The sequence below is a fragment of the Chiloscyllium punctatum genome, chromosome 21 (assembly GCF_047496795.1).
Source record: "Chiloscyllium punctatum isolate Juve2018m chromosome 21, sChiPun1.3, whole genome shotgun sequence".
Lineage (NCBI taxonomy): Eukaryota > Metazoa > Chordata > Chondrichthyes > Orectolobiformes > Hemiscylliidae > Chiloscyllium > Chiloscyllium punctatum.
In genome coordinates, this window is record NC_092759.1 from 17205131 (window position 1) to 17230891 (window position 25761).

The 25761-nt window shown below is 42.1% G+C and overlaps 1 pseudogene; it reads left to right on the top strand.

Annotated features, from left to right (window-relative positions):
- LOC140492608 (P2R1A-PPP2R2A-interacting phosphatase regulator 1-like) overlaps window positions 1-23971 on the top strand; it is a 55747-nt pseudogene extending 31776 nt beyond the window's left edge.
- The last annotated feature ends 1790 nt before the right edge of the window (window positions 23972-25761 follow it).

The window sequence follows — 25761 nt, forward strand, 5'->3', positions numbered from 1 at the left end:
CATACATTAGTGTGCCCAGTTTTACTCATCTTTGTTACTTCATAGAAGATTCACTCAGCTGATGCCTGGGATGAAGGGATCATCTTATCAGGAAAGTTAGAGCAAGTTGGGTCCATACTTGCTGGAGTTTAAAAGGATGGGAGGTGTTCTTATTGAAACATACAAGATGTCGTCAGGGTGGATGTTTCCCATCATGGGTAGAATAAAGATTGTTCCATTTAGGATGAAATTGAAGAATTTCTTAACCCAGGGGGTCATGTTAGTGTTTGCGCTTTACTCCCTTGGTGAGCAGTGGTGATTGGGCCATTATATTCGGTAGGTTTTCGATTGACTAAAGAGTCATGGACTTGGGGGACAGACTGGCAAATGGAATTCAAGCAACATCAGATCAGGCATGATCTTTATGAAGGTGGAGCAGTTTTGAGGGGCTGAATTTCCCATTCCAATTCCTTTAACTTCATATTAAGACTTCTCTTTCTGCATTAGGCTGGTACAATCAAGTATGTGAGAGACTCTTCTAGAAAGCCATAGCAAAGCTCAATCACGCCAGTCAGTGGGAACTTCATTGGTACTTTTTTGACCTCTTGAATAATTCCACTCTTTATTAGTAATTGGCCTAATGCAGAATTCAGGAGAAAGTGAGGACTGCAGATGCTGGAGATCAGCACAGCAAGTCAGGCAGCATCCGAGGAGCAGGAGAATTTACATTTTGGGCTTAAGCCCTTCAGCAGGAATGTATGGGGGGCGGGCAGAACTGGGGGGGGGAATAAATAGGGTGGGGCTGGGGGGTTGGGGGAAGGTAGCTGGGAAGGTGATCGATGGATGCAGGTTGGGCCTGATGGTGATAGGTCGGAGGGGAAGATGGAGTGGACAGGTGGGAAGGAAGGTGGACAGATAGGACAGTGCTGAGGTTGTGGGGCGGGGGGGTGGGGTGGGGAGAAAGGGGAAACTGGTGAAGTCGATGTTGATGCTGTGTGGTTGCAGGGTCTCAAGGCAGTGGATGAGGCATTCTTCCTCCAGGTGTCGGGTGGCTTGGATTTGGCAGTGGAAGAGGCCCAGGACTTGTGTGTCCTTGGTGGAGTGGAAGGGTTAGTTGATAACTAAATAAATAAGATCTCTTGACTCTCGACAATAATATTCTGCAAAAGTGAAATGAGACAAAGACTTCTTTCGAATCAACTCTGTTAATCATTTGAGAAGATTCCTCATTTTTTTAATTATTGGTTTGCATAGGGTGATGGGGTTGTTTGGTGTGTGTCCCAGAGGTGTTCCCTGAAACGTTCCACAAGTTAGCATCCTGAGTCCCCAGTGTAGAGGAGATCACATCGAGAGCAATGGACACAGTAGGTGGTGTATTTGGATTTGCAGGAAGATCCGTTTTCCTGTCTCCCCAATGTAGGGGAGACCACATTGAGAATTCACCTGAGATAGCATGATGGTCCATATGATTAGTTCAGCACATTGGAGTGGCAGCATTCACTCAAACAGGAAGGGTGTGACCAAGCATAATGTTGGGCATTGCAGTTCAGGTGCAAGATCATTAGCAGTTGTTGGCTCAACCTAATTGTGGAAGAGTGGCTGAGATCATTGCTGAATCCTGAGCACAGATGTAAAAGGCAATTGCTTGTTTTACGTTTCAGGAGGAGAGCATGGATGTGATGAATCGGGAGGCTGCACATGAAAGGTGAGTTTGAGATTTCAGACTGCCCCTCTCAGCCAACTTTGTTCAAATCCATGATTTCTGAGGAGCCTTTGATTTGATTTATTATTGTCACGTATCTAGGTACTGTGCAAAGTTTTGTTTGTGTGCAGTGCAGGTGGATCATATCATACAAAGTGCAGAGGGTAATAGAACAGATTGAAGAGTACAATGTTACCGCTGCCAAGAGAAGTCGCACAGAGCGATATCAGCATTAAGTTTAAAATTTGAGAGGTCCATTCACAAGTCTAAAAACAGCAGGGGGAAAAGCTGTTCTTGAATCTATTCATATGTGTATCCAAACTTCTTTATCTTCTGCCTGGCAGAAGAGGATGGAATAGAATATAGCAGGGCGGGGAGGGGTCTTTAATTATTTTGGTTGCTTTCCTGAGGTAGCAAGGAGAGATGGAGTCCAATGGATGAAAGGCTGGTTTACGTGATGGACTGGGCTATGTTCAAAACTCTCTCTGGTTTCTTGCTGTCTTGGGAAGAGCAGTTACCAAGTCACGCTGTGGTGCATCCAGATAGAATGCTTTTGATAGTATCTCAATAGATTTGTGTTCACCTTGTCTCTCTTTCTCTCTCTCTCTCTCTCTCTCTCTCTCTCTCTCTCTCTCTCTTTTCTTTCTTCTTCCTACCCTCCACCCCAAACTAAATCTCCTTCACACCCCTCAACGTATGTTAGGTCAGGCTGCTCAGGGTGTGGATGATAGCGACATAGGCTGTCCAGCCCATCATGCATCAGCTCTGTGCTGCCCTACAATACAAGTGTTTCTTCAGATCCCCTCTGGAAGTTACCATTGAATCTGCTTCTGTCTTCTTTTCAGGCAGTGCATTCCAGGTCACCACAACTCATTGTTTAAAATCAATCATGAGTTGACTTCCTTACATAGCCATTCTTCAGATGATGAAGGTGTTCAAGAGGGTGTTAGATCATTATCAAAAAAAGGAACACGAGAAATAGAAGCAGGAATAGACCTACTCTGCCATTTTATTACCAACATGGCTGATTTTCAGCTTTAATTCCACTTTAACCACATGCTCACCATGACCCTTGATTACCTGAGAGACCAGAAATCTGATTATTGAGTGTATTCAATAATAGAGTATCCGTGGGGGATACATTGCAAGACCTACTGCAGAAACCTGAAACCGCAGATAGGAGTGAACCCATCCATTTCATTGGGAAACAAACCTTCCCGGCAGCCCCCGGTCCCTGGTTCCGCAAGCTTCCCTGTAATATGTTCGGACTGCGGTAAACCGCGGAAAACAATTCCGCAGGTATGGGGGTTGCCCTGTAAAATATAATTACACTTCCCTTTGGGTTAGACAATTCCAAAGATTCACAGCCTTTTGAAGTGAAAAAGTTTCTCATCATCGCAGTTCTAAATCATTGGTCCTTTATCCTGAGAGTGTGTGTCCCCATGTTCTGGACACCCCAACTGGTGGGAACAAACTTTCTGGTTTGCCTTATTCAGCCGTTCAGAATACTGTAGGTTTCAGTCACATAACCGATGAGGATTAATGTGGTAAGCCAAGTGGCGAAGTAAAGAAGTGGCACTAGATGGTTCACTTGTTCAGAGGACCAGCACTGACTGGAGGAGCAGCAATGGCGTCCTTGAATGTTTCACCTATTCTGTGATTCTTTAGTTATGTTTGCCAGACTGCTTTTGTCTTTCAGTTTCACTACCTCTGCTGTCCTAGCTCGCTTTGACCTGGGACTGAACTTGGCGGCATGTGGTTTATGTAGTCGAAGCAGCTAGATTACTGAATAGGGCGCACTGCCTGTATTTGCCTCCCTGCTTGGTGTGGAGAGCATGGCAGTGTGTGGGGGCATGTATGTATGCTACAGATGGGTCAGATTTCTTTCCTGATGGTGCTGGCATCTCCAAAGACTTTTCACCTGTTAGCTACGCCAAAACCGTGCTCACACCTCACTCCCTCCACCACCTGCTCCTGTGTGAACTGCTACTTAAATTGTGACCTTTTGCTCTCAGCTCACAAGTGCACACTCCTGTTGTTTACTTCAAATTGGAGGGAATCCAGCAGATAGACACAAGGCAAGCAGCGTGCGTACTATGCGAGAGCTGATGGTTAGAATCGCAACATTGAGAGAAGCAGAGTAACAGCAAACATGAAAGTCCCATTCCAGTTGGAAATGGTTGAGTGTGATTGTGGGTAGATGAAAGTCTTTGAATGTTGATGTTCACTGTGTCTGAGTTTCTGATTGGAATATTTTGTGGGGAGATGATTGCAATATTTGATTGTCTTATTGCATGGTAATATGTTGTGTTGAATCATTGCAAATAGTGTATTTCCTGTGTAGAAATTGCTGTTTCTTGCTATCTTCTGTTTTTACTCGATGGTCTGATCATGCTGTGTGAACCTTGATAAGATATGGGAGCATGGAATTTATTCTGCTAATGTGGATGGGATTTATATGTTTGAAACAGGGAAAAAAAAACCACATTGTGTTTATTCTTGAACCCACTTGAAGATATCTGTTTGTTTCTGTCGTGAGCTCTGGACTGATTGCACCACCAATATGGCTTGTTTTTCAGTGATGCATTTGCTCATCCAAACGTGTTATGGACTTGTCTGTTTTGGTCTCTATTAAGAAGTTGACTTGCTCTTTAACTTTTGCAACTGGTGGTCGGGACAGAGAAAGGGTAAATAAGGTATTTTAAGAAGACAGCTGCTTTAAGTTTAGCCCAGGATCCCACGGATGGTTCTGTTTGAGTGGTGTGTGTCTGGAAATGTCCAAATTGGAGAGTAATCCACTCCAGTTAACATGATGAAGTGGTGAGATTGTTGAGGTTTTCAATTTAACGAGTGAAGATGAAATAAGTAATATTCCACTCGGGGAAGGACTAAGAATGATAGTGCATAGATTAAAAGTAATTCGTAGAAGCAATGTGAAGCAATGTTTTTACACAGTGGTTGTGGTCAGGAATGCACTGTTCAAGTCTGGTGGAGGCTGATTCTATTGAAGTATTCAGAAGGAAATTTCATTGTCATTTGAAAAAGAAGAAAGTGCAAGGTTACAGGGATAAAGGATGAGGGTGATGTTGTTTGGCGAGCTCTCATGGACATAATAGATTGAATGGTCTCTTTCTGTACCCTAACAATGTGATTCTGTAATCCCACTTGTACTATCTGTTTTTTGATTTATTTTAAACTGTCCCACCCTTGTGAAATCTCTTTAAATTCCCTGTGAGTACATGTTCAGGAGCACGTTCACACTACCTCTGATCAACCTTGATTGGATAGTGTCTGTGAATTATGCTTGGTATTGGAAAGGAAACATGCATCAGTCCCCTCCAAATCCTGCTGCATCAAGCGATTGTTAGGGAGTGGAAAATTAACTAGGTTTTTCGAGTCTATCTTAGAGTGAAGCTGATGTTTATGTTGGGCTGGGAGGCATCAACATATCTGCAATCTAATTTGTGTTTCTTTTTCTGCTCTATCTGTGTTAAGAGGGATCCACACAGCCATGCAAATGAGCTGCTCACGGGAGGATGGTTTTGCACTGGTGAGTACTTTACATATCGCCATTGTCATGGAGTTTTATGGCACTTTGGCCCATCATGTCTGTGGCAGTCATCAAGCACCTATCTGCTGTAATCTCATTTTCCAGCACTTGGCCTATAGCCTTACATGCTATGACATTACATGTGTTCATTTAAATACTATTAAAATGTTGTGAGGATTCCTGTCTGTACAAATTTTACTAAGATTTTAAATTTAAATTTTTACTAAATAGGCAAGTGACTAGGTTTGTAGATGAGAGTATGTAGTTTACATGGACTTGACAGGTTTTTGACCAGGAGACATGAGAGACTAATCAGAAAGGTAAAAGCCTGTGGGATCCAAGGTAATATGGCAAATTGGATCCAAAATTGTTCTAGAAATGTTCCTCAGATACACGTTTCCCTGGGTGAAAACATTTTTCCTCAAATCCCCTCTAAATCTCCTGTCCCCAACCTTAAATCATGTACTTCCCTGGTTATGGATCCTTCTACTAGGGGGAAAGATTTCCAAATGTGCGTTTCATAATTTTATATACCTTACTCAGGTCCCCTATCATCCTTGTCTGCTTGAAGGAAAACAACATCAGTCTATTGAACATCTCTATTTGTAGCTAAATCACTCCTGCTTGGGCAATATCTTAGTAAATCTCTTTTGCGTGCAGTCTAGTGCAATCACATCCTTCTCTTGTGTGGTGACCAGAACCGCACATAGTACACCAGCTGTGGCCTAACTAATGTCTCGTACAGTTCCATCATGACCTTCCTGTTCACGTAATCATTACCTCAATGAATAAAGGCAAGTATCCCATAAGCCACCATCTTATCTACCTGTCCTGCTGCCTTCATGACATCGACACCAAGGTCCCTTTAATCGTCTGTACTTCTCGGGGTCCTGTCATACATTATGGATAGCCTTGTCTCGTTAGTCCTCCCAAAATAGATTGCTTAATGCTTTTTCTCACGACTTAATACCACTTGCTATCATTCTGCTCATTTGAGCAGCTTGTCTGCACCATCCAATACTATAAAGCTTTTGTGCTCACCATTTATTACCTCACTATTTTTCTTATTATCTGCAGACTTAATGATCACGCCTTCTGTATTTTCATTCAACTTGTTAACATATAGTAGAAACAAGAAGGGACCCAGCACCAAACCCTGCAATATGCCACTGGACACTGACTTCCAATCACTAAACCAACCTTCGGCCATCACCCTCTGCTTCCTGCTATAAAGCCAATTTTGGATCCACTTGGCCAAACTGCCCTGGATGCCACGGGCTCTTAACCAGTCTCTCGTAAGACATTCCAAAGCCCTGAACTATGAAGGCCATGTGAACTACATCAATTGCACTACCCTCATCTACACACCGAATCGCTTCTTCAAAACTTTAATCAACTTTATCAGATATGATTTCCTCTTACAAAGCCATGGTATCAATCCTTGCCTTTGCAAGTGGAGATTTTGTCATTCAAATCTTTCTCCCTTTGTCTGTGTGGTTTTAGATTAGATTCCCTACAGTATGGAAACAGGCCTTCAGCTCAACCAGTCCACACCAACCCTATGAAGAGTAACCCACCCAGACCCATTTTCCTCTGACTAATGCACCTAACACTATGGGCAATCACCTGACCCGCACATCCAGGTGCTCTGATTTCTTCCCACAGTCCAAAGGTGTGCAGGTTTGGATTGATTGTCCATGCTAAATTGCCCGTAGTGTCCAGGGATATGCAGGTTAGGTGGGTTAACCACAGGACAATGAACTGTTCTTTAGTTCTCTTGGGTAATGGTATCATACTGACTGTCCTTCAGTCCTCTGGTACCTCTCCTGTGGCCAAAGAGAATTGAAAATTAATGTCTAAACCTCTGCATTTCCTTTTTTGCCTCCACAGCAGCCTGGTAGAAATCTCCTCTGTGTCTGGGGATTTATTCACTTTTAAGACTGCAAAACCGCTGATACCATATCCTTCTCAGTGCTAATTTGTTCAAGAATAGCATAATCCTATATTACGACATCTACATTACCCTTCTTCACACTGAACTCAGATGTGAGGTACTCAGTTAGAACTTTATCTATGTCTTCCGGCTTCACGAAAGTATTGCCACTTTTGTCCTTCATGGGCCCTGTTCCTTCCCTGATTTATCCTTTTGCTCTTAATAGACTTACAAAACACCTTTGTAAGTAACCCAAACCAAGCATTAGCACTCGCAACTAATAAACAACATTGAAGATTCTTTCTGTTCTTGTGTGTATAGTGGCCTCAAATTTTTAATTTATATTATCTGGGAAACTCTGGGGGAAATTTTCTCATTTGTAAAAGGACACTCAATTTCCAGTAAACTTGTTTTGTATTTCACCAGCATTGGGAGCAAAGGCCTGTCCAGGGGGTGAATCATGTATATACAGTGTACTTCCTCTTCGTGCCTGGGGGAGAAATAGGAAACAGGGGAATATAGCTGGTATTTTGTGTACATCAAGAGCAAACTCGGGCTCACGAGGACAGAAATGGAAAGTTGGCTACATTGATGTGGAAAATACGGAGTGTTTTCATTTTCAAAATGTTTCCACCTCCAGTGCAGAATATAAGACTCCCACAGTCTTTTACAGATGGCCACTGACATGAACGAAGGCACAGGAGGGCTCCACTCAGCCTCTCCCGCCATTCACTTAGATTATGGTTGATCCATAACTTAATTCTAAGTTCACTCGCCTTAACTCTGCAACCCTTAATCCTTCATGCCAAACAAAATCTGTCTCAATTTTGAAAGTTTCATTGGTCCACAGCTTTTAGTGGAAGAGAATTCTGGATTTCCACTTGCCCCTTGTTTGAAGAAGGGGCTTCCTGACATCACTCCAGAACAGTTTGGCTCTTAAAATTAAGATTCTGCAACCTTTGTTCTGTGTTCCCTTCTCCAAGGGAAATACTACCCTTCTGCCAACTCAATCATGTCCATTAACTATCGTAAATGCCTTTATTAGATCACGTTAATCCCTGATGCTTGGTGGGATATTGCTCAAGTCTATCCAGTCTGTTCTTGTAAATTAATCCTTTTAGCAGAAAATGCCCTATGCAACCTAGCACGTATTTACTGAATGCCACAGGTTCCAGGCAGACCAGTTGTGAGCAGCCTGTCTGTGGGAATTACCCCTGTGTTGGGGATCGGTTTAGCTCAGTTGCTTTTACGGTTTGTTTGCGAAGCAATGTGATGCCAAGAGTGTGGGTTTAATCCTCGCACTGGCTGGGGTTTACCATGAAGGATTCTTCTCAAGCTCTTCCCTTTTCTGAACTGAGGTAGCTATCTAATGAGAGAGCAGCCCCATGGTCTGGTAAACAATGGTGACTTGACTTGAGCCCTGTGTTGCTAGTTCTGTGGCACGTCGGAAGTTGGACTGTAAAGTATGTTACTCTTCGTTCCATGAGTTATCAACATCTCAAGGTGAATGAAAATTGTGACACATTATCAATTGACTGTGTTGGTTGAATTGTAAACTTAGACTGTGATTTGTTGTAGTGGTTACGGGGTTTTATCTGAAACATAAAGGGCAGAGGGTGATATTCGCGTTGGTTACCTGGTGCTGATGTCTCTCTTCCAGTGTGACCAGATGGTGACTGCTGAGCAGGAGGACCAGACTTTGACTTTGCAGAGGGAGGATATTTTCCCCTTGTCTCCCTCTCCTTCTCCGACGCGGATTGGCAAGGTAGGGCTGGTGCCTCTTGCATTAAATTTAGTCACGCAAGCCATTTGGCTTGTTTGCTGCTTTTAAGAAAAGGCTGTGTTGTGGTTTTTCCAGCCACGCATTATTTTGGGGTTGCAATCAAGGGATATGACAGCTCTCGTTGTTTGCAAACCCGCCCTCAAAAAGCATTCGGGTATCACTCTTGCCTCTCAATCCGAAGGTTGCTATTTCAAATTCCACTTTGTAAATCTGAGCACGTAATCCAGGTTGAAACTCCCGCTGAAGTACTGAGGAATGCTGTCAAGGGAAATTAGAAATTGGCAGTACTCCCATGCCTCACATTATCATTCATGGTTGAACTGATCTTGGTACAGTGAAACAGCAAAGCCACAATGCTATCATGTTCCTTCTTTAGGCCCATCAGTCCATGCTGTTACTTGTCCCCCTCATCTTAACAACTTCACTTTAAATATCCTTCCTTGTGGACCATCTGTTAATTTGTGGCGCTATTTGTTTTCTTGAAGTAAATCATTACCGGTCACTATTGCAAAGATGAAAAGGGATGTGTCCTGGCTAGTTTTATTCCTTTGCCAGTATCCCAGAAAGAGGTTGGTCATTAAGACATTATGGGAGCTTGCTGTGCAAAATGTAGCTTCTGGATTTCCTGTTTTGCAAACATTTCATGTCAGTATTGTGGTGGAGAAAATGTAGAGAATCACCAGGAGACACGGAGAGTTCTTCAAGGAGTAGGTCTTTTATTTGCAAACAAAAAACCATGGCACTCCGAAAGCAAATTCTTGAATGTCCCCAAACCTCAGGGTCCATGGTTCTTTATACCTTTTTTAAATCATGTTTTTGTTAGCTTATCAGCATGCCCAACTGTGCTCGTCTGAATTGCCTCACTCCTGCTATCCAATAAACCAATGATGTTAGTTCCCATTATCTCTCTATTTCTGCCACTATGGTTTTTCCTACATTATACTTAATATTATTGTAATGTCACGATTAGATACTTTACTGCCTCCTCTGCCACAATGATTGTCCATCCCAGACTAACCTGTCATGGTTAGATATTTAGCTGCCCCGTCTACCACAATGGTCTCCTGTCCCAAGCTGACTCCACTAACTACTGATAAGATATTTATTGACAAGGGTCTCAAGCAGGCTGACTCTACTAACTCTTAATTAAATATTTAATATCATCTCCTAAATATTTATTGTCACGACCCTGTTCCAACCTGCCATGATGATATTTAGTAGGCGAGGCTGACTTTACTAATTGTTATCTCAGCCTGCCATCGTAACCTTTCAGCTCCCAGTCTGACTCTGCTCATTGGTGTAGGAGCATTCCACTATTGTTATCCCATCCTGCCACCGTGACCTTTTGACTCGTGTAGCATTCCACAGACCCCCTTGTAACACATCGCCAGTAGTCTTCATGCTTTAACCCTTCCCATGCTTTCATGCTCTTTATTCCCTGTAGTGTAATGAGTTAGACCGAAGGGTCTATTTCTGTGCTGTACTTTTCTATGACTCTGTCTTGTGGTTGTAAAAGGTTCTGTGTAGATGTAAGGCATTTTGGTATGGAATGATAAGAGAATTGAGAAGAAAAATCGAGGTCGCCAGAAGTAATTTTGTGAAGATGATGGATGTATTAACAACAATAAAACACAAACTTGTGATGAGGAAGAAAGATTTGTGTCCTACCCACTTTCCTGTATATGGCAGCAATGCGGAGAATGAGATTGATAGAAGCAAATAATAGATCTTTGGAATATGGATGCTGAGATATATTCTAAAAATTCCATATACAGAACATAAAGCAAATGCAAAGTGATTTAAAATTGCAAGAATGGAAAAATAAGACTTAAGTTGGCATCCAGAAATGCCAACATCAGTGTTTCAACCATTCGATCAGAGCTGAAAGCTAGGAGGATCGCTCCTGGAAGGCAAAGTGGAGGACAGTAGAAAGAGGAGTTGACCTAAGTATTGTTGGATGGTATATGCCCCATAGCAGTTGCAGGCAGTTTTCAGTTGATGTGTGAGGGTGGTGTAAGTCAGACGATGTGTGACAGCAGATCTGGCAGGAATAGCAACCAGTCGCAGATGGAGTGAGAACAGAAATTGGTATGTTGATAGTGCTGTGTGCACACCTACAGGAGTTCTCCCACTGCATACCAGTCTGAGTTGGCCCTTTTTTCAGTGTCACATGGTGAAGACATACTTGATGGTGCATTGTGTTTAATCTATTCCTAAGTCACCTGTTGTTTGTTTCAGTTACGTGTAAGCATCTATATTCTGTTTGCTCTGAACTTGATTGCTCTGGGGTTTTTTTTTGATTAGATTCCCTACAGTGTGGAAACAGGCTCTTCGGCCCAACAAGTCCACACCGACCCTCCGAAGAGCAACCCACCCAGACCCATTCCCCTATATTCACCCCTGACTAATGCACCTAACACTACGGGCAATTTAGCACGGCCAATTCATCTAACCTGCACATCTTTGGACTGTGGGAGGAAACCGGAGCACCTGGAGGAACCCACGCAGACACAGGGAGAATGTGCAAACTCCACTCAGGCGGGAATTCAACCCGGGTCCCTGGCGCTGTGAGGCAGCAGTGCTAATCACTGAGCCACTGTGCTGCTTTGAGCCCTTCTGGTCACCTTTATCGAATTTTCCACATCTAGTATTGGAGATGACTCTTAAATTTCATTGAATGCCCTATTCAAAACACAGAAGTGTAACATTCCTTCATTTCTGCACTTTGTTGGTGTGGGTTATGCTCCAGAGCCGATGGAGTGGGGTTTGAATCTATGACCTTCTGACTCCAACAAGAGGCAGTGCTACCCACGAAGTCACGGTTGTCATCCTCCTGCTTTGCATGTAATCATCATTTGCAATGTTGCAGTGTTTCCTGGTTGCACAGAAAAACAAGTGGCTGGCTGACTGTGTTTTTTCCAGTCCTGCCATTTTTATCAGAGAAGTTGTTTGAGGTTGCAAGAGGCACATAATATTTTAGATTGAGGCAGGGAAATATCAGAACTCCCTCAGCGCAAACTGTAGTCTGGCTTTTGCTTCTTTTGAGCTACGTGGCATGTCATGCATTTGGGATTGACTGTCTTCCACTTAATGCTACCCTTCCTGGGGAATCATTGCATGGGCTTACCTGGATTGCTTTTAATTGTCTGCTTCGGTAAATACTAATTCTGTGGCCTGTGTCTGGAAAGTGTTTTGTTTCATTCAAGCAGGGTGCAGGTTTGTATGTGCCATCTAGTGGCCAGAAGTTGGTTTGCATCTACAGTTTAATTTGAAGTCCCCATTGCTTAAACTACCCCTGTTGATTCCAAATAGCTGCTAATATCAGGAAAAGGGTGTTAACTGTTGTGGTTCTGTTCGCGGACCTGGGAATTTGTGTTGCAGATGTTTCGTCCCCTGTCTAGGTGACATCCTCAGTGCTTGGGAGCCTCCTGTGAAGCGCTTATAAACCACTACAAATGCCGGAGGAAAGATCACAGAAGCGCTTCACAGGAGGCTCCCAAGCACTGATAATGTCACCTAGACAGGGGACGAAACATCTGCAACACAAATTCCCAGCTCGGCGAACAGAACCGCAACAACGAGCACCTGAGCTACAAATCTTCACACACACTTTGAAGGGTATTAACTATTAAGGTGTCTGGACAGAGAGGGGAAGGAACTGGTTTCCCTTTTCCATTCTCAAGCACATCAAGACACCAATTTAAAATGATGGGCTAAAGAAGGAATGGTGACACAAGGAGAAAACTACGCAGCGTGCAGTTAGAATTTGGAATGTACTGCCTAAGTGTATGCTGGAGGCTGATTCAATTGTGGCTTTCAGAACAATAATTAGACTCCAACTAGAGGTGGGCAAGGGGTGCAGCAGGGTAAGTGTTTGCTATACGTTAATGATTAACTCCTTTTTTTAACAGCAGTACTTCTCATCATCCCAGCCGATTCTGATACCCAAAGGTGGCATCACCCCAAATTCCTCTCCAAGTCCTACTCGCCGTATTGCAAGGTGAGAGGAATCTATGAACACTTAGAGCTCTAGTTTGCCATTAAACCTGGGGAGTTATTGCTTTCTCATTTTAGACTGTGTTTTGCTTCCTGACTGTTTTCCACTCTGATGTTTTGGGCTTGGTTATTTTAATTATAAAACAGAAACCTTTTCTCCCTGTCACTCAGAATGGATATTAAGAAGCTACTTCCCCTGCTTCTTTCTTCCTCAGCCGTCATAAGAGGGTTCTACATGTTTTCTACAACGCATGTATCACCAGAAATTCTCCTGACCCTGAGGCGCTAAGCTGTTATACTTGACCACCGAACTGTATGCTAAGTGGGCTTATTTTCCTGGAATTAATAAAATATTCTACAGTCATCAGCCAATCTTGAGTAATATCTTCATACTTTTCAGTCTCCTATTATATGCGGAGTGTCAGAGGTCAATGGACAACTTTGAAATATATACTGTAAACACATGCTCCTCTTTCAGTGTGTTGTGCTAAACAGTCTGACAGTATTTTTTAAATTGCTGAATACCGAGGATGTGTCAACATTACAATCACAGGCCTGAATAGCAAGTCTCTGTGTTAACACTGGTAAATACTAGTAAAGGACCCATGCCATTTTCTTGTGTCTTGCTGAACATCGGTTTTACATACCAGTGAATAGATTTGATCATTTCTGACTTCTATCTTAATTCAGTTTTTGTTAAAATACAGACCAGTCACAATCTAATTGAATGGCTGAAAAGGTTCAAGGGGCTGAACGGCCTCGTGTTACTTGTATGAGTGCCTGTTTCTGTAACATCGTAGGTACCTGCTTGCAAGCAGAATTTGGGTGCTCGATTTTTTTTTTTATACAGGGAATTTATACATTTAAGTGTTGGTCTAAGTGTAACAAAACAGCCTGTCAGCAGGAAAAACAAACACGTACAACCTAGCGGTACAGTTGGGTGTACATGAGAAGTTGAAAGGGAACGATAGGTCAGTTGTCAGAGGGGTCTTGATTCAAAATGATGTTGACTCAAGGTCTTGAGTTTCTGACACACATCTTTGTGTGACTGAACAGATCAATTGTCGACCCACTGACCTTTAGGAATGTAGGGCAGAATGTCCATAGAGTAGTGGGATCCAGAATGCAGGATTTGCTTCCTTTCCTTTCTCTCCTGTTGCTGCTGTGCCTCCTCATTTAAGATGTTGTTACTTGATGTGTGATGCTGCTGAATGAACAAGTTGTCAGCATTCTAAACAATTGCTAGCAAGGACCTCCTAGTCATTAATATCAATGCTGCTACACTTCAAGGAAAGCGTCAGGACATTTTCTGTGTCCTGCTCAGGAAGGTTGGCCATTTGAGTGTCTGGGTAGGGCAGCACTCTACATACAAATATTGTCACAAGGTCCTGCAGTCTCAGAAATTCCATGTCTCTTAAAAAGTGCTCCTTCGGACATGTTTTCTAATGCCTTTTGATAACACGTTTACACAAAGCAAGATCACTGATCTCTCCTAGCTCATCACCTCGCAGCTCTTCCCTGTCATTGAGCTCATTCTTCATTTCTTGTATGGTGTCTCTTGCGTGCAGTGTACCATTACTTCTCCTGAATTGCCACTATCCCTAGGCATAGTCTACTTCCACTTCAGGTGCAGTGATTTTTATAGAGAGGGTGTGCACCCTTATTGTGGACCAAAACCTTATTAACCCTGGTTCCGATGTTTAGTACACCTTGATAGTTGTGGTGCAACAATTCATGGCAATCTGTAATATGCTGTGGATGAGTGTAGCTCATTGAATAATGCCTGCCTGGATTTGAACTTGCCTTTGCCTTTTACAGCAGGAGGAGTGTCAGCCCGAGTGTTGCTATACGACCCAGTGCCTTGGGACCATTGAAGAGGAAAGGTAAGAAGTCTTCCATAATACGTTATACTCGCAACTCTCTTGCAATAAAGACCAATATTTTTGCTTTCATAATTGCTTGCAGTACCTGCTAGCTGACTCCATAGTCCTTCTATGCATCAACATTAACGAGAGTCTTGGCTTTGTTTAAAAAAAATTAAAGGGGATCAATTTGAGTCCACTTTTTTTTTTCACTGCCCTGTTTATTGTTTGTTGAGAGCTGTTCCCTTTCAGTTCCTGTCTGTGATAAAACCATAAAGTAGTAGGTCTGGCAGCATCTTTGCAGGGAGAGAGTCCAGTATGACTCTTCTCTGGAATTGCAGTTCCTGTCAGTGCTGTCACAATGGTTGTAGAAACAATTTACTTCAAGCAAGTTCAAAAATACTTTGAAATAGTGCTGGGGATGAATTTCACAAGATTTTTAATCAGCATTGTAAAAAATATACATCAGAAATTTCAGTGGACACTTAAGAGTCAGTGACATTGTTATGGATCCGGAATCCCTTGTAGATTAGACAAGGTAAGGACAGAAGATTTCCTTCCTTGAAGACCACTAATGACCAGATGGGTTTTAACAACAATCAGTAATAGTTTGATGATCACCTAGAATTCTAGATTGGTTGGTCAATTGAATTTAAACTCCACTTTTATGGTGGGATTTTAACCTGTGTCCCCAGAGCATTAACCTGGGCCTCTGGATCATTTGTCCAGTGACATTACTACACCGTCACCACCTTCCTATTGAAGATGACAATAGGTGCATGATAGACACTGGAATTTAATTGCTGCAAGATTTAATACTCTGATAGATGCCATCATTACTTGAACATTGCACAAACCTTATCTAATCCTCTGTACAGGTTGTATGTTACCACTGTGTGCTTATTCAGTTAATCATTTTGCAATGATGAACCAGTGATATCTGTATCTGTACCATAGTGGGCAGAGTGTGATGGAAAAATACCAGAGTTCTATAGTACTGAGACCTGTGTAGGACCCAATTAAATTAAATTTTAGTGTCAGCCACTCATTTCAGCTTGATGTCTTAACTTTTTACCACTATTGATGAAGTTAAGAAACTCGCGCATTCTGTGCTTTCTCTCTCTCTCTCTCTCTCTTTTTTTTCCTGTTTTGAGCTCTGTCGTTGACCTTTTGCTTTTTTCTACAGGGGACATGGAAGTGGATTCTCCCCCAAAGAAATTGTTTGTCAGTGGTGTTCCTGGGATCGGAAATGCTGAGACTCCTTTGCTAACACCATTGCTTTCACACCGGTACGGCGAACATAGGTTGTTTTCTCTCCAGTAGAAGTGGTATAAACTGTATCTAAAGTTCTGCCGCATTTGATTAGATTACTTAGTGTGGAAACAGGCCCTTCGGCCCAACAAGTCCACACTGATCCTCTGAAGAGCAACCCACCCAGACCCATTCCCCTACATTTACCCCTTCACCTAATACTATGGGCAATTTAGCATGGCCAGTTCACCTGACCTGCACATTTTTGGACTGTGGGAGGAAACTGGAGCACTCGGAGGAAACCCACGCAGACACTGGGAGAATGTGCAAACTCCACACAGACAGTTGCCTGAGGCGGGAATTGAACCCCGGGTGCCTGGCGCTGTGAGGCAGCAGTGCTAACCACAGAACTACCGTGCCCAAGTAGATATCTTTCACCCTCTACTGTTGCTTTCACTGTTAATATAGGAATCTATTATTAAATATTTTGTTCTGAGTGAGTGTAAGATTGACTGACTATTGGCAACCTCCATTCAATGTCATTTTCTGTTTTCTCCTGTCCCAGAAGCACTGGTTACTTCCCATAATTTACATTATCCAAGTTGACGTGAACTTCAAAAGCAAAGTGGCTTACAAGCTCAACAGATCTTGATCATTTCTGGTACCTATCCAGGGGGTCACAGGAGGGAGCAGAATGTTTGACTTATTTCCTCGTCCGTTCCCTTCCCCTAACTGACGGGCTGTCCTAAGCCAGATGATGGCTTAAGTCATCCATATCGAAGCTGCTCTCCTAAGCTTGTGGGTTTTGACTGAACTACACTTGCTTCCATGCTGGAGCAAGTGAAAATTGACCACAACTCTTGTTTCGTATTACCAGAAAACTTTGGTGAGGAACTGGGTAAGGAGCCAAGGAGGTATTGATGCCCATATTGGATTTAAAATTGCTGTATAAATGCGGGTGGTGGTTTTCCCTGTAATTGCCTCCAACCCTCTGAGATCACAGTGCTTCAGTTTTGGTTTTCTGCCCGTGCTATTTTAGCTGCTTACCATTAATGGTGATCTCCACAGTTTAGCTTTGGAGTTCCTTGCTCCAACCTTGCTGTCCCCTTCTCTCCACTTAACCTTTGGTCATCTGCCATCATGTCTCCATATGTGGCTCAGGGTTAAATTTAGTTTGATAATGCTTCTGTGAAGACTCATGGAAGTTTATTACGCAAGAGACGTACAAAATATACACAACAGAAGTTAAATGCAAAAGATCTCATTGAGTTGAGAAGGAGGGAAGAGAAGTTTTGGGTGGAAGCCAGAGAAAGTTGTGTTTAGCTCCAATACTGCCAGTGACCCAATCCTAACAATACTTTTTTTTTCCCTTTTTTATTGTGTTTGTTTCAGCCTGGAATGTGTGAACAGCAGCCCTCCACAGACCGTGCCTCCATCAGGGCCTTATGTCACAGCTTCACCATCCGCTGCCGAGATCGGTTTCACTTCGCCATTCGCCTCTGTGGCTCACCCCCCTGGAATGTGAACAAAAGAGACAATCACCCTTATTCTAAGAGATGGGCTACATAAAGCACTTTGTTAGAGGAGACTGTATAATAGCATTCCTAATCAGTATTTTATAGTCGATTGTATAGTTAATTAGTGAAAGAAACCATTCAAGGGCGGTCAGTGAGTAAGGGAACAGAATTTGCTCCTGCCTGCCACTTGGCCTGGAACTGCACAATTCATGGTTGGAGCTAACCTGATTCTTTGTCATTTGGGTTCAGACCTAGTGCCTGCCCACTGTACATACCACTGTATGAATCGCTGTAGAAAAATTAAGTTGTTGTGAAGTTATAAGAGAGTTGATGAAGCTACTCTTGCCCTGCGTGTGTGTGTGCGTGTGTGTATACGTACGTAAGTATATACACCAATAGGGCTGGAGCCTGTGCTAAAACAAGGTTGAGCACTGTCAACCATTTTTAAGTATGACTTGGGACAAGGTTCTGCAAACATGACGATCAGACATAATGAAAAGAGCTGCTGTTGGGGCCAATCATTACTGAGTTGGCTAGTGAACTTTGCTGGTGGGAGTAGAGGGGAGGGGCGGTGGTGTGAAGTGTGCTCCTGCAACTCTTCAAAGAGGCATGTTTCTACAGTGAGCTGGGAGCTTCTGGCTACAATGATGGTATATATAGAATGTCATGACATACAAATGGTGACTTCCACCAGCTTCAAAACACCGATTGCTTCATGGCTTGCTGTTGCTTTATCTGATTCTACTTTCTGTGAAGTTGGTTCCTGGATCACTTAACCAAACATTTTCATATCATTTGGGTTATCTTGCATGTTGGACTCACTTGTCCTATTCAAACTACCTTCAACAAGGGAAATAAACAGATTATAAGGGTTGGGCAGATCACTGTTCCTGTGAGAACCATCACATGGGCATGCAGTTGCTCTTTAGGATGCAAATATATTCATGGCATACATTGTGATTCTTCTGTAGTTTCCTCCCAATACAATTGAATCCCTGTATAATATTACATTCAGCCCGCTGTAATTTCCTTATTGGAATAATATATCAAACATTGTGTTCTGGGACTAACTTTGCTCGTCTGTACTTGACTGAGAGAAGACTCATAGACGTGACTTTCTCTTTCTTTCTGAGTCAGGATCTCTCGTGGCCTCCACAGCTTGTGGGATCCCTTCCTCAATAACCGCCATGGAAAAAGTGAGGACTGCAGATGCTGGAGATCGGAGCCTAAGAGCGTTTTGTTGGAAAAGCACAGCCGGTCAGGCAGCATCCGAGCTCATTCCTGATGAAGAGCGTATGCCCGAAATGTCAATTCTCCTGCTCCTTGGATGCTGCCCAACTGGCTGTGCTTTTCTAGCACCACACTCTTGACTCTGAATAACCGTCATCCCAGCATAATGTCTGTCACGAAATTGCCTTCTGCTCAGCCCTGACACATTATGGGCTGAGTATGGTGTTGCTACATACAAGCTAGGGAGGTGGTTTAATATTACAGTATTATAAACATCGATGTTTGCATCCGGTGGTTCGGAGCTGGCATTGAGAACAGTTGAAGGCAGGCTACGTGGGGAGAGTGAACCACTGCCATATTTGTACGTAAGTGCAACTGTATTTTTTTTACTTCAGATGTCATGATTATTTAACCGAGGACCAAGTGCTGTTATGTTTGGAACATAGCTGACCCCAAAAACTCCAGTGCAGGCTCCTGGAAATGGTCTTTTTTCATGTGGAAGGTGCTTGCAATTGGAAACTTCATTCAGTAAGAGAAAAGTAGGATTTGTTTTAGTTTGAATGTAACATAGAGGGAGGTACAGTGCTGAAATTGATGATGATTGTTAGGTTTGAAACAGTCATAGAGATGTACAGCATGGAAACATACTCTTCTGTCCAATTCGTCCATGGCGATCAAGTATCCCAACCCAATCTAGCCCCATTTGCCAGCACTTGGCCCATCTCCCTCCAAACCCTTCCTATTCATATACCTATCCAAATGCCTCTTAAGTGTTGCAATTGCACCAGCCTCCACCACTTCCTCTGGCAGTGCATTCCATATACGCACCACCCTCTGTGTGAAAAAGATGCCCCTTAGGTTTCTTTTATATCTTGCTCCTCTCACCCTAAACCTATGCCCTCTAGTTCTGGACTGCCCCCCCCCCCCCCCCCCCAGGAAAAAGATCTTGTCTATTTATCCTATGCATGTCCCTCATAATTTTATAAAGCTCTAGGAGGTCACCCTCAGCCTCTGACGCTCCAGGGAAAACAGCCCCAGCCTATTCAATCTCTCCCTGGAGCTCAAATCCTCCAACCCTGGCAACATCCTTGTAAATCTTTCCTGAACCCTTTCAAGTTTCACAGCATCAGGATATTTGGAATTTCTTGGTAACTCATGAGCAAATTGATTTGTGCATTGAGTCAAGACCAAACAGTCACTACCATGCAAAACTAAAGCTAATTGCGTGCAATGTGTTGGACTCCAACCATCTGGAAGACCCATAGCTCAATTTGATTTTTTTCTTCCCTTTGCTGATTTTAGAACGTTAGCTGCTGTGTGTTGTTTCAGCAACTTGTACTGCACCAGTCCCATCACTTGCTGTTGCTGCTGTGAGGTTCTAAGCTTAGAGCGAACGAACTTCTGAAGTCACCCAGTCTGAGGGCGGGAATGCATCTGACCAGCAGTTAAGTTCAACAAACTCTCCTCATTCCCTCTGTAACTTTCTTCTGTCACTAGCTACCTGCTGTTATTAAGCCATTGTTGTTGCTTTTACTTGGAGGGAAAGCTAGGAAGTGGATAGTGCTGGCAAACCTTCAAAGTCTCAGTATTTCATTTGAGCCATCCTTTTGTTGGTTGACTTTCTCCAGCAGCTGTCCTGCTGGAGACTGTGTGGCTGGTTGGCAGGTCGAACCTAGACTTAACATCAAATATTGGCTCATTTCACCCCATTTCATACCAAAGCTTTTTAAGAGGAAAGAAAACGTAGAGAGGATTTTTTTTTAATTAAGGAAGAAATTGAAGTGTCTGATTCCTTTGCCTCTGTGCTCAGAGTTTATTCACTTGTTGTTTAAAACTGTACAGAACCCATTTGTTATCAGGTAGTACTGTGTTAATCCAGTTAATGTGCTCTAACCCGAAGGGTTTAAAAGTAATTATTTACAATCATTGGTCTAGAGAACCACTGAGTAGGGATGACGCAGTATATGAAGAAAATAAATTTAGGGTCGTTGGTGCCAATTTTATATTTTTATATAATTATGTAAATTATATGTTAAGTGTTTATAAAAAACCGTAAGGGTTGTCTAACTTTCAGCTATCCAGAAAGGTCAGTCTTGCCTGTTGTTACCACTCGTAATGTCATTACAAACAATAAATTCATTGAATGTCAGGATATGAGTGAGAATTTCAGACATCCGACGTGTTTGCAGTCGGGCGCCTGCAAAAAAAAAGTATGAAGGGTGGAACTCACTTAACGTGAAGGAGCATGGTAAGGAGTAACTTAGAGCGAAATAATTTAGAGAGCACTGAAATGTTCGAGTATTGCAAGCTTTCCAAAAATGTAGTGAAGGGGAAAAAAATAAATTGTGAGCAATGCCCATCCTTGGATTCATGCCATTTTGTAAGGAAGACCTGGCTGTCTGAAGTAGAACCTCAGCAGCAAGGTTACATAAGAGTGTTCAACCTCCCACTATCTTTGTGTCTCTTAAGCTGTTTGAAATGAGGCAGATAATTAAACACACGGATGTTGCTGAATTGTTTTCGTTGTGACTTAACAATTTTCTCAATTGTTATCTGTCAAGTTGAATTGACTTTTTTTTTCTCAATTTTATTGCAACAAAGATGTCAAGATGGCTAAAATATTTTAACTGAGGTGTGTGTGCGTGTTCCTCAGCATCAATCTTTAAGAAAAATGTGTTTCTACTGCATTCAAAAAAAGTACAAGTGCCCATCTATTCCTGTGACAATGCATTCAAGTGTTTTCTCTTCTGCGAATGCAAACGCTGGTAGATTAATCAAATCAGGACACGTTTTTAAAATTGTACTTCTGTCCGATTATAATTTTTTTTCCCATACTTAAAAACTATCCATGTAAACTTGTTACTCTGTAACAACACTCTCCTATCAGAACTGATGTGGAATGACCAGTGGCAAGCAGGTGTGAGTAACCCAGAGTTTCTATTAGTAATTGGAGAGGAGTTGGTAAGTACACAGATATGCAAAGCTTTTACTATATTACTTATGGTAACTGTTACTTAGATTTTTTTTCATTACATTTTACAACCTAGTTCCTAGATCACTGCAGTCGGTGTTGAGCTATGTTTGACCATTTCACCCAAGTTGTCAATGGGTGGAAGTTAGCAGTGTTGTTTGGTGGCATGTTTCATCAATACTTTGGATTTATTCAGAGACTAAAATAAGTTGGGAGAGGGAGGGGAAGAAAAGTCTCAGATTCACAAGGCATCTTGTTGCACTTTTTACTGAGTTTCCACATCAAAGTAATCTTTATAAAGTATAATATATAAGGGGGCCATTTGAGCCAATGTGTCTCTGCTCTCCTGCCTTTTTCCCCGTCGTATTGCAAATTTTACTCCTTAGGTTAAGATTCTAATGAAATATGACTTTTTTTTTTCCAGATCCTTTATAAACTCTCCAAAATAATGTTTTGAGAGGATTAAGAGATAAACTGGTTTTAACAAAAACCTTTTGAAAGAGAAAATCTTTTCAATAATTTTGACTTCTGAATGATGTATCATGAATAACCACATTGCTATTGAAACTTATTTGATTGCCTCAGGGAGGAGGGGAAGATTTTTTGTTGTTGTTTCTCAATCATGTTAGTTTTTTTTTGTCACAGCACCCAATGGATTGGATAAGCAGTGAGGAACCAAATGGCCTTTTCCTTCCAAGTGCTTACATGAAGTAAGTGGAATAATTTATTGGCAACAATGGCCACAACTAAAACAAGATCCCTTTTAGTATATAATCTGCTAGACAAGAATTGTTTAAACTTTTTGTTGAAACATGGGTGAACACTCCATCTCATACCTCCATATTCTTCAGTGCTCCCTGCGACCCACAACTTCAACATAGTGACAGGGAAATTATGGGTCTTACCCCTTAAACAACTGGACTAGCAGTGGGAGCAACAAAACAAATTCCTTTTCACTTAGCAAATGGAAATTACCAATTTGCCAAGTAAAATGACCAATTTGGGCAATGAAGTTATTCAGATGCAGTGTGCTGAATAATCCTGCATAGCTTTCTCTTATGCAGCTTTTGTAATGTGATGAGTCTTTTAACTAGCAGTTATTGTTGATAAAATTCCATGGACCAATATGAAAGTTGATGTGGCCTTTGTACATAGCTCTGATTTGCTCAATGTGTTCGGACTTGGACAGCCAGTTGTGGCATTGTCTTTATAGGGACTGAGATGCAGACATGGGATATCTACTTTTGATAGCAGTTGAGTCCCAAGGGGTGCATGTCTTTGAAGATTTTAAATTCAGTGTGTGACCATTGTCCAATATCAACATTTAATACAACAAGCATGATCTGGGAATGTTGGAGTTTCATTTTGCATCTGTGCACATCTGATAAGCATTTGGAAAACATACTACTAATTGGATTGTGGTGTTGCCTATTATCAGTATGGCTTCTCACAGACAAGCAGCCAAGTTGACTTTGTCATTTTTTTTTGGGTTCTAAAATGTCCATAAATGAACATTTAGATAAGAATAGGATCTCTTTTGGGCAATGTCATTCAGTGATACCCTTTTTTGTCAAATGTAAATGGGCACCAGAGATGTTGTGCTGGTTGGTGTCCAATGACAATGGCTACAGGATCTCTAGAAAGAAAAAAAATTTGGGAGGGGTAAGGAGTTGGGTTGGGTTAAGGGGAAACAGGTTGTGGGAGAGGGCAAGAGACAGTTGTTTAAAGACAGTAGTTTGTGGATTACATCAGTGATCCACACTACATGAGCTGGCATTTGCAGTCTTACACAGATAATGGCACATGTAACAGCTTCATTTGAAAAGACTTTTTCAACCATAGTACTAGCCAGTGCCCAGTTGCACTAATGCAAAATGCCAACTTGAGCATTTACCTGAGCCAAAGATTCCTCGAATATTGACATTTTGGATGCTAAATATCACTGCATAGTGTAATGGATATGAATATGCTCTGGATCCATGAGAGTGACATCTGGAGCATTATCTGTTGGCCTGCACAGAACCACACTTGTGAATGGAGAGCTGCAGTCTGGGATGGTGTAATTTGTAAATGAGAATAACAGTATTTCTGCATTTTTCTGTTTTATGTGGCTCTGTTGGGAATGCCACAGCTTGTCTGTAAAAAATCAGTTGATGTGAAATGTTTGTATGTACAAATTAAATAATGAATCATTTAATATGCCTAGTCTTTTTCAGCTGGAAATCATAATGGCAGATCAACTTCAATTCTTTAAATCCAAGGAACAGCAGTTAAATAACCTATTTTTTCTGAAGTTAAAAATCACACAACACCAGGTGGAATATAATGTGGTGTTGTGTGATTTTTAACTTTGCGCACCCCAGTCCAACACCAGCACCTTCAAATCATATTTTTCTGAAAGTAACTGATCTTCTGATTACGTTTTAAAATTTTGGATTTAGGTAGTTTAGCATTTTTGTAAAATTTTTTCACAAACTCTGAGATTTTAAAGGATTTACAGCCAATGGAGTCTTTTTGTCGTCACTTTCAGAATTGTTCTACACCAGTAGTGCACGTTAGTTAGTTTTTCAATTCAAAATATCACTACTTTCAGTCCAATGTGTCCCTGCTGACCAGATTTCCCAAACTGAACTAATCCCATTTACCTGTGTTTGTCCCATATCAGTCTAACTTATCTTATTCATGTACCTGTCCAAATATATTTTAAATTTTGTAACTGTACCACATCTACGACTTCCTCTGGCACCTCCCAGTGTGTGAAATTGTTGTCCCTCTGGTCGCTTTTAAATCTTTCCTCCCCTCACCTGAAACCTATGCCCTCTAGTTTTGAACTTCCCTAGCATAGAGAAAAGAACTTTACTATTCACCTTTTCTATGACCCTTGTGATTTTATAAAACTCTAAGGTCATCCCCTCCTGTCTCCTATTCTCCAGCAAAAAAAGTTGCAGCCTATCTCGCCTGTCCTTATAACTCAAACCCTACAGTGCCAGTAACATCCTTGTAAATCTTCATTGCATTGTTTCCAGTTTAATAATGTCCTTCCTATAGCAAGGTGACCAGAACTGTATGCGGTACTCTGAAAGTGGCCTCACTGATTAGATTACATTCCTTACAGTGTTGAAACAGGCCCTACGGCCCAACAAGTCCACACCGACCCTCCGAAGAGTAACCCACCCAGAGCCATTTCCCTCTGACTAATGCACCTAGCTCTACGGGCAATTTAGCATGGCCAATCCAGCTGACCTGCACATCTTTGGACTGTGGGAGGAAACCGGAGCACCCGGAGGAAACCCACGCAGACACTGGGAGAATGTGGAAACTCCACACACAGTTGCCAGAGGCTGGAATTGAACCTGGGACCCTGGTGCTGTGAGGCATCAGTGCTAACCACTGAGCCACCATGCCGCCCCTGTTCTGTATAGCTGCTGTATGACTTCCCAACTCCTACACTGAATGTTCTGGTATAATGAAGGCTAGTGTATCAAATGCTTTCTTCACCCTGTCCACCTGTGATTCCACTTCAAGGAACTATGTACCTGAACCCATTGGTCTCTCTCTGTTTGACAACATTCCTCAAGGCCCTGTCATTAACTGTGTATGTCTTGCCCTGGTTTGTCTTACCAAAATGCAGCACCTTACATTCATCAGAATTAAACTTTACTCCTCGGCCCACTGGTCCAGCTGATCAAGATTCCGTTGCATTCTTAGATAACCTTCACTGTCTAATATCACCAATTTTGGTGTCAACTGCAAATTTCCTAACCATGCTTCCTATAATCTCATGCAAATTGTTAATATAAATAACAAATAATACTGAATCTAGTACTGATTTTCTGTGGCTTACTGTGAGTCACATGCCTCCAGTCTGAAAAATAACCTTCTACTACCACCCTTTGTCTCATACCGACAAGCCAATTTTATATCCAATTGGCTAGGTCTCCCTGGATCCCATGTGACCTAATCCTACTAACCAGCCTACTATGCGGA